Raw genomic sequence first — 8821 nt, forward strand, 5'->3', positions numbered from 1 at the left:
GAATGATCTTAAATCACAAGCCAGATGTTTCCCTCCAGGCTCCTGAAGATGGTCTAGCGGACTCACGTGGTCCAGCCCCTGTCAACCTTATTCTCCGTGGGAGTACTTCAACCTGCCGTGAAAACACTGCCTTACGTGGGTTCCATTCCCGATTAGTTCTTTCGCATGTGCCAGTACTTTCCAAAAAGAAATCAAGTTCTTTTTCAGGCTAAAATACAAAATACGGTTTGGCTCATCTCCTAAGAAGGCCACACTCCGAGCCAACCTTGTAAAAACGTTTGCCCATTTTAAAAAATTCTTGAAAAGCTATATTGCTGAATCCCAGCCGGGCTTCCTGCCCACGTGCTCCTCACCCGTGTCCCTCTGCCCATCCGCCCTCTCCGGTCAGCACCACAGCTGGGCCCCGGCCGGTCGGAAGCTGCTGCTTCGGTGAGGGCGGTGGATTTATGGTGCAGGGTTACCCGGCGCATAAATCCGGGCCTCGGCAGTTGAGGGCTGAGACACTTTTACAGCCTCCTCCCTCAGCCCCGGCGTGGATGGGAAGCCACGGGAGGGAAGCACATCTGGTTTCACTTTTTTTTACTCACTACTACAGCTCCCATCTGACAAAACCCTCAGGCTTGCCAGGGTCCCTGACCAAATGATCCGTCGTGGTACTCTCTGCTAAAATCTTGCTTTGCTTGTCTCGTCACGGAGTAAAGAAGCCATCAGGAATAAAAAGGTCGCTACCATGGCATTGAAACAACGCACTTGCCTAGGACTGGACCTGTGTGGCAACCTGTCAGCCTGTCTGAAGATAAGGGGGGCCGTGTCTGGGGGAGGTGAGGAAGAGCCTCTCAGTCTGGAGGAGGTGAGGAAGAATCCCTCAGCCTTGGGGAGGTGATGAAGAGCTTCCCAGCCTCTCAGCAGGGGACGCGGCAATGCATGCTGGGACGGTGTGCAATGCGTGCTGGGACATGTAGTCTCTGCAGGAAAGACAGCCATCTGGTCGACAAGGACAGAGGCCACTGGTGGTACAGGGTGAGTGAGTTCTTTACTACCCCATAGCCCTACATTCTTGGGCAGGATTTACCACAGTAATGATTACCATGGCTGAAGGTCATGCTGCAAAAATGTACACTGAGCACACGTCACTTCCTTGACTCCGTGCCCCAGAGACAAGAAGCCACTCTGGTTAGGTGCTGCCTTCTGAGATGACTTCTCTCATTTCCAGCATGGGTCCCAGAGTTCCTTGCATCAGGACATGGGGCTTCTTTCAATAGGATTGAGAATGCCATGCTGAAACCAGTTTGGAAAAATGTGTTCCTTCTTGCCTGCTCAGCCAGTAGCCAACCAAAAGAAGCCAAACCCAGTGCCGTTGAGTCGATTCCGACTCATAGCGACCCTACAGGACAGGGTAGAACTGCCCCATAGAGTTCCAAGGAGTGCCTGGTGGATTTGAACTGCTAACCCTTTGGTTAGCAGCTGTAGCACTTAACCACTATGCCACCAGGGTTTCCCAGCCAGTAGCCAGACAGGGTAAATACACCAGCAGGGATGATAAGAACAATCAGAAACAGACCCCCCTGCAGAAAGCCCCTTCTGCGGGACACAGCCTTAGGTCTCCCTGTCCCTAATCCCTACGTACAGCCCCAGTCAGGTCCAGGGGTGGGAATATAATATGTCATCATTTGTGTCTAACACTACACATTGGCCCAAACAGAGCAGGAGAAAAGCAAAATGAAATCTAAATGGAACATGGCACCATGGCCCTGTGACAACAGCCAAAGTGGCCGAATCTGCCACAGTTCTCCAACCCACTTCCTCCCCAGGATTCCAAAAGTAGACTCTAAATCATCCCCAACTCAAAACCCACCTGAAGTCCTCATGGCCTCTTATATAAACTCTTCTCTAGAAATATGCTTTTACAGTCCTATCTCATTACTCTCCTGTTCATGTCCTACATTCTAGTCAACAAGGTTATTTGCTAATGCCAACAGTAAACTTTATTGAGCATTTACTCTGTGCTATGAGCTGTTCAGGAGTCCCTGGTTGGTGTGCAAAAGGCTAACGCATTCAGTTGCCAACAGAAAGAATGGAGGTTTGAGTCCACCTAGAAGAAAGACCTGGCAATCTACTTCAGAAAGATCCACCATTGAAAATTCAATGGAGCATGGTTCTACTCTGATACATGTGGGATCACCATGAGTCAGAGTCCACTAAACAGCAACTTTTTCTTTTCCAATGAGCTGTGCTATACATTTATGTTCATTACCTCATTTAATTCTACATCATTCTTATGAGGTAGGTACCGTTACGCCCATTTTTCAGACAATGAAACCTGAGGCACAGAGGTTAAGATTTTCACACCACCTACTGTTCATGAGTCGGAATCGACTCGACGGCACTGAGTAGGTTACTGTTCATGAAACCTGCAACCGAGCAGGTAGCTCTCCTGGAGATGACCACATAACCAAGCAGATAGTTACCACTGGAACTCCATGGTCACCTACCTCAGAAAACCCTGACATCACCTTCTCCCACACTCTGCTACCGTCCTTTTATCCCGGGCCCACTGACTGCCCCCACCTCCTCCCAGTTCACTCTCAGGAGTGACCCACTTCAGGGGTCCTCCACATGGCTACACTCTGGTTTTACATGGGAAACTTCCAAAAATACTGATGCCCTGAGAGGACAGCCTGGGCATAAAGGAGGTTTAAATGTCCCCCAGGTGATTCTAACGTGTGGCCAAAGCTGAGTACCACTAACACAGCCTGATACTTCATAACCAAAACTAGAAGCCACCTGAGGGAACATCAGAGCTACAGATACCCATCACCTAACCCCAACCCCATCTTCTTCCTTCCTGTTAGAAAGGAGGAAGTATCCCACCAAAGGACAAAGCAGGCTGCTCCTCCATGGCCTCACTTTACTCTTCCTCCCCTCTCTCCCTCTTCTTGAACTGTCTACTGCAGCCCTCCCATAAGAATTAAAACACATTTTTTAAAACCTCCATTTATTGCCCTTTACCACTTCTATTACAACCAATCTTCTTGAAACACATGTCAACACAGTCGATATCCACTTCCCCACCTCTCCAGTCTGACCTGCACCCACTCCACAGGAGAACGTTGGCCAGGGTCATCAGTGACTGCCATATCGCCAAACCCAAGCATCTTACAATGAGACCTTTCAGTGGTGGCAACACAGGAGCCCATCCCCTCCTCTTGGCTTCCATGAGGCCACCATTTCTGGTTTTTCTCCTATCTCCCTGATTGCCTCATTCTCAGTCTCCTTTGCCAAATGAAGGAATTCCTCCCCAGAGCTCTACCCTGTGACCTTAGCTCTTTTCCTTTTCCCCCCTTTACCTATGTTGTCTCATCTACATCCACAGCTTTCATGCCTATAACCCCCAGGTTCATCCCACCAGACAGCTCCTCTCAAACAAGCCCAGATGCACAGCTGCCTGTTTGAAATACCCATTTAACTGTAAGAAGGCATGTCATAGTTAGCATGTCCTAACCATACCCTTCCTCCTTGACAATGCAGCTCCCCTAGATGACCCCAGCTCAGACTAATTGCAATTAGTTTCTAAACTCTGTTGATTTTAGAATCTTAATATCTCTGAAATCTGCCCCCTATTCTCACTGTTTAGGGGTAGATTACATCCCTTTTCCTTTCTCATCTGGATTACAAAATAATCTTTTATGTTCAAACCACCACAGTCATGTCCACAGATCTTTGACACTCCTCCCTTCCAACGGTGGAGTCTCCTGTAGCCTTGAACATGGGCTCGGCTTAGTGACTCTCTCCCAGCAAACAGAATGTGGCTGAAGTGACAGTATGTGATTTATGAGGTGAGGTCATAAAAGGCATTGCCACCTCCACCTTGCCCTCTTGGATTACGCATTCCGAGGGAAGCCAGCTGCCATGTCACAAGGACATACAAGAAATCTGGAAAGAGGTTGACACGGTAAGGAACTGGCAATCCACCACCAACAAACACCAACTTGCCAGCCATGAAGGTTAGCCACCTTGGAAATGGGTATCCAGACCCTGTCAAGCCTCAGATGTCTGCAGAGTCAACCAGCATCTTGACTGCCACCTTCCGGGGGACTCCAAGCCAGATCCTCTCATCTAAGCAGTTCAATTCCTGGCCCAAAGAAAACTGGGTGGTTGTTTTAAGGCATTAAGCTTGAGGTAATTTATTAGTACCAATAATAACTAAGCCCTTCATCCCTTTTCCCCCTTATCACAGCCAGAATCATATACTAAAAATATAAGGCTGATTATGTCATTTCCTTATTTTAAATGCCCAAGGTTCTCCATTGCCTCCAAACTAAAAGCAAAACTCAGTCAAGACTCTTCAGGATCCAGCCCCTGTGGCCTCATCTCTCCAGAGCTTGCTTGAGGACTCTTTCCTCGGGCAGGCCAGAATTTTTCTATACCTGATGCCCCTCTGCTGGAGCTTCTCCTTGGGGAGCTAGACAACTCGGAGAGTCATGCAGGACTTCATCAACACACCCATTAACACCTCCCAGGGCATCCCCTCTAGCCCAGGAAAGACTGCCTTTTATACCTGTCACACCAGCACCACAACAGTGCCGAGCTCATGGAAAGTACCCAAGAAGCCATTTTGATAAACAAGAGGACAAAATGAATTGGAAAAAAAAAATTATGTAAGACTGTCTGATTTCCATCGCAATCACTGACCGAATCCCAGGGTGTCCACCAGACATTCTCCTTCAGCGCATCTGGATAAAGCAACCTTTTGTGGAGACTCTGATCCAGGCTGGAAGCCTGATAAACCAGCTCTGACCGTTGCTCATTTTCCCCTCGGCAAGTCTCAAGAACAGCCCTTGAGATATCTGGAGGAGTCCACGCTGACCCCTGATGGCCCTAACACCTGACACCTCCTTTCAGGAGAATGAGCCTGAACAGACACGTGTGTGCCACTTGAAACTGACCATGATGTTGGAACACTGAGATTTCAAGTTATGGGACCGATTGAGGGCTGTGTACCTATGAGAGGCGAAGGTGTGTGGGTCTGAAAGCAGGAGTCCTGGCACATTTATTCATTTATTATTAGGCTTTACCTTTTAGAGCATACAGAACTGTGCAGACAGTACAAACAGTTCCCATACACCTCCTCCCTCCGCCCCCACAGTTTTCTCTATTTATATTAACATCTTGCCTTCCTGGTACATTGGCTACAATTCATGAAGCAATATTGATACACTATTATTAACTAAAGTCCACAGTTTACACTAGGGTTCACCCTTTATGTTGCAGAGTCCTGCAGATTTGGATGAATTATAATGTCATGTGTGCACCATTGGGGTATCATGCAGGATAGTGTCACTGCCCTGAAAATGGTTGGGCTCCACCTATCCTATCCATCCCTTCCCTCTCCCCCTCGCCCCCAGCAAGCAGTAGTGGCACATTTGTCTCGAACTCCAGTGATTTAGCTGGGACCCTGCAATGTGCACAGACCTGGAGAAATGAGCAGTATTTTGTACTGTTCGTCACATATGTTAGGAAATACCAGTTTTAGTTATTCTTATAGGAAAGGTGTTTGTGAATGGCGATGCCTAGAAACAACCCAAACTCCTCATTGCGACCTACAACATGCCACAGAACTTTGTGCCACCACAGAGCAGTATGACCTCCTCCCGCCAGGCTCCCTGTCACCTGGGCCTTCTTTCCACTCCTCAGACGTGCTCGGGGACTCCGTGCCCTCCTCCTCCTCCTCCTCCAAGTCTTTGCATGGTTGGTTCCTTTCAGCCATTCTGCTCTAATTCAAACATCACCTCTCCAGAGTCATCTTTCCAAAGGAGCCTACCCGTGTGTAAGAGAGCTGGAGAAAGGAATTTGAATTAGGGTAAAGGAAATGTTGACAAGACTAGGTGAGACAGTATGAGGAATTCTCATTTCTTCACACCAAAACTCTTAGTCACCGGGCATTAGAGGTGGGAGGGGTGAGGATTACACCTACTTTTCTGATGGAGCCTCTGGGTGGTGCAAGCATTTAACACACTTGGCTGCCAACTGGAAGGTTGGAGGTTTGAGTCCATCTGGAGGCATCTTGGAAGACGGGCCTGGAGATCTGCTTCTGAAAAATCAGCCATTGAAAACCCTCTGGAGCACACTTCTACTTTGACACACATTGGGTCGTCACGAGCTGGAACCGACTCAATAGCAACTTGTTTCTTTCTGAAATGAATACTTTCAGGGTTTGCTGCACAAAGGAAACTGAAGGAAAATAATCCAAACTTTTATCGTTTCACTATAATGATAAGGGTTTATTCTATTCTCAGGCATTTGCTAACTTCCTTTAAGTTACGAAAACTGAAAGATGCTAAGGTCTTAAGCATTGGCAGTTTATAACCCTTACACAGGCCTCTCACCTTGCGGCAAGGCTTTCGTATCCTAGAATGGGAAGGGGAGGAGGGGTGGTGTGCCCTCTCCGGGCCAGGCAGTCTCCCTTCAGCCAATGGCAAGTCTCTGGAGAAGGCTGTAGGGGAAAGCTCTTGGCGATCACTGGCGGCAGCCACTGGGCACAGGAAGGGCCTCTAGGCCAGGCACCAACAGCAGCTGTACGCTATCCACGAAGGGCCTATGTACTATGGATTATTTCACATTCTCTCCCTGTCCCCAGGAGTCCCTGGGTGGCACAAAGGTTAAGCACTCCTCTACTAACTGAAAGGTTGGCAGTGTGATCCCACCCAGAGGTGCCTCGGAAGAGGGGCTTGGCGATCTACTTCCAAAAAATCAACCATTGAAAACCCCATAAAACACAGTTCTACACTAACACACGTGGGGTTACCCTGAGTCGGAATCAACTCTATGGAAACGGGTTTTTTTTTTTATAAGGGAGGGAAAAGCCATGAAAACAACCTGATTTGTAGTGTTTCGTGGTGTAAATACCCCTACCATGGCCAACCAGCCAACAAATTTTTCTGAGTACTTAATCAGCCCATGGGAGCCCCTAGGAGCAGCTCCAGCCCACCCCTGAGAAAGCCCTCCCCTCCCCATCATGCCCACCTTAGAGACCCCGCCACAACCCCTGGCTAGAGAAAATAAAAACTAGCTTCTCCTTGAACCCAAGGTTGGAAAGGAAGAGGGCTGACATGTCTTGGGGTTGTTAACCAATGTCATAGAACAATGTGTGTGCTGACTGTTTAATGAGAAACTAGTTTGTTCTGTAAACCTTCATCTAAAGTACAATAAAAAATTAAAAAAAAAACTAGCGCCTCCTCAACAAACACTGGCAGACTTTTCTCTAGAAGAAACTTGAAAGAGGAAGACAAATTCTGGATAATAGTGATATTCATGAAAAATAACCCCTCGTCACTGAGAACAAACCAATCCATTCTATGGGAAATACACCACATGGTCCTGCTTCTAGTCAGGTACTCAGTGCTGCTAAGTGGGAGAGTATCTTGGTGGCAGGGAACTTGCCTCCTGACACTCCTTTGCCCTCCAGTGTGGGGGTCAAGTGCTCAGTTCACAGAAGAAGTTCACAGTTATCTCAATAGACTGATCGCTGCCTGTACTGAAGGTGTTCACCAGGTGAAGAAACAGAGTGAGCTCCAAGGCAGAGGTGAGCCAGACCGAGGTGAGGTATGGGGCTGAGCTCCATGCATTTGACAGATGCAAACAGCCTCCATCTAGACCAAGCTGGAAGCCAAATGCTTGTGGAGCCTTCCCTGGCTTCAGCTCAGGGCTCAGCCACAAGCCTGGCTGTGTCTCAGGTAAACTGGAAATTTCAAGGTCAGGCCAGGTATGAGAGAGCTAAGACACGTGTGCCCCCCCCCCCACCCCACCCACCTATACCCTACCAACGCAAACCACATCCCATCCCAGCCAAAGGGGCCGCCAAAAAGGCAAAGCCCCCACATCTACAAGAAAGAGTTTAGCATACAGCTCTCTGGACCAGATGGCCCGGCCCTGCCAGGGAATGGCTCTGTGCTACAGCACCTCATCATCATGAAAAAAAGACAAGAGAGCAGAAGAAGTAAATGTTGCACCTGTATTTCACAGGCGGATAAAAGCAATCACTCTGTTGCTTCATGGGTTTATTGTGTGGACTCTTCCTGAGCCCTTCCCTGTGTGCCGGTAACTGCAAAGCTGGAGGTACACAAAAGAAGGCACAGTACATGTTCTCCGTCAGAATCCCTCAGCCTGGGAAGTAGGGAGTCTGTCCCTGTTTGCCTGGGGGGCTGGGAGACTAGGCTGAGCGCCTGTGTGGGTGAGAATGGCCGCAGATCATGGAGCATGGAGCTAAGACAGCAGAAGATAGAGCCCAGACGTGAAGCCAGGATTCAGCTAAACAGACAGGCCTACCAGGGAGTCAACCAAACCCCCACGCAGAGAGGCAAAAACCAGATAGAAGGCAAAAGGACTGGAGTCGAAGCCCCTAAGACAGAGCCAAGTAGGTGTGGACTAGAAAGTTGCAGACAGCTCCCAGGAGATTCCTGCAGCGATAGAAGAGGGGCCTTGGTAAGTAGGAGGCCTGTGTCTGCCCCCTGGTTAGGAAGAGAGTTATTAAAAGCCACTAACACTTTTTTTGGAGTCTCTGGTTGGTGCAAATGGTTCAAGTCCACTCAGAGACACCTCAGAAGAAAGACCTGGAGATCGACTTCCAAAAAATTAGCCGTTGAAAAGCCTCTGGAGCACAGTTCTACCCTGACACTCATGGGGTCGGCATGAGTCGGGGTCGATTCCACGCCAACTGGTTTTTGATCACTGGTTCAGGAACTCTCAGGGCTCCACGTGTAATATTTCAGTAAATCTACAGTACCATCAGTAGTACCACTATTGTGTGTGCCACCAAGAAAGA

General features: G+C 48.6%; 1 long non-coding RNA gene across 1 annotated transcript; it reads right to left on the bottom strand.

Moving 5' to 3' along the window:
* Positions 1-368: 368 nt before the first annotated feature.
* LOC135230587 (uncharacterized) lies at positions 369-7772 on the bottom strand. The gene is made up of 2 exons (XR_010321158.1): positions 5975-7772; positions 369-5836 (listed from the first exon to the last, which is right to left on the bottom strand). It is a non-coding gene; the product is annotated as an uncharacterized LOC135230587 (long non-coding RNA).
* Positions 7773-8821: the final 1049 nt, after the last annotated feature.

This window comes from Loxodonta africana, chromosome 1, assembly GCF_030014295.1.
Source record: "Loxodonta africana isolate mLoxAfr1 chromosome 1, mLoxAfr1.hap2, whole genome shotgun sequence".
Classification (NCBI taxonomy): domain Eukaryota; kingdom Metazoa; phylum Chordata; class Mammalia; order Proboscidea; family Elephantidae; genus Loxodonta; species Loxodonta africana.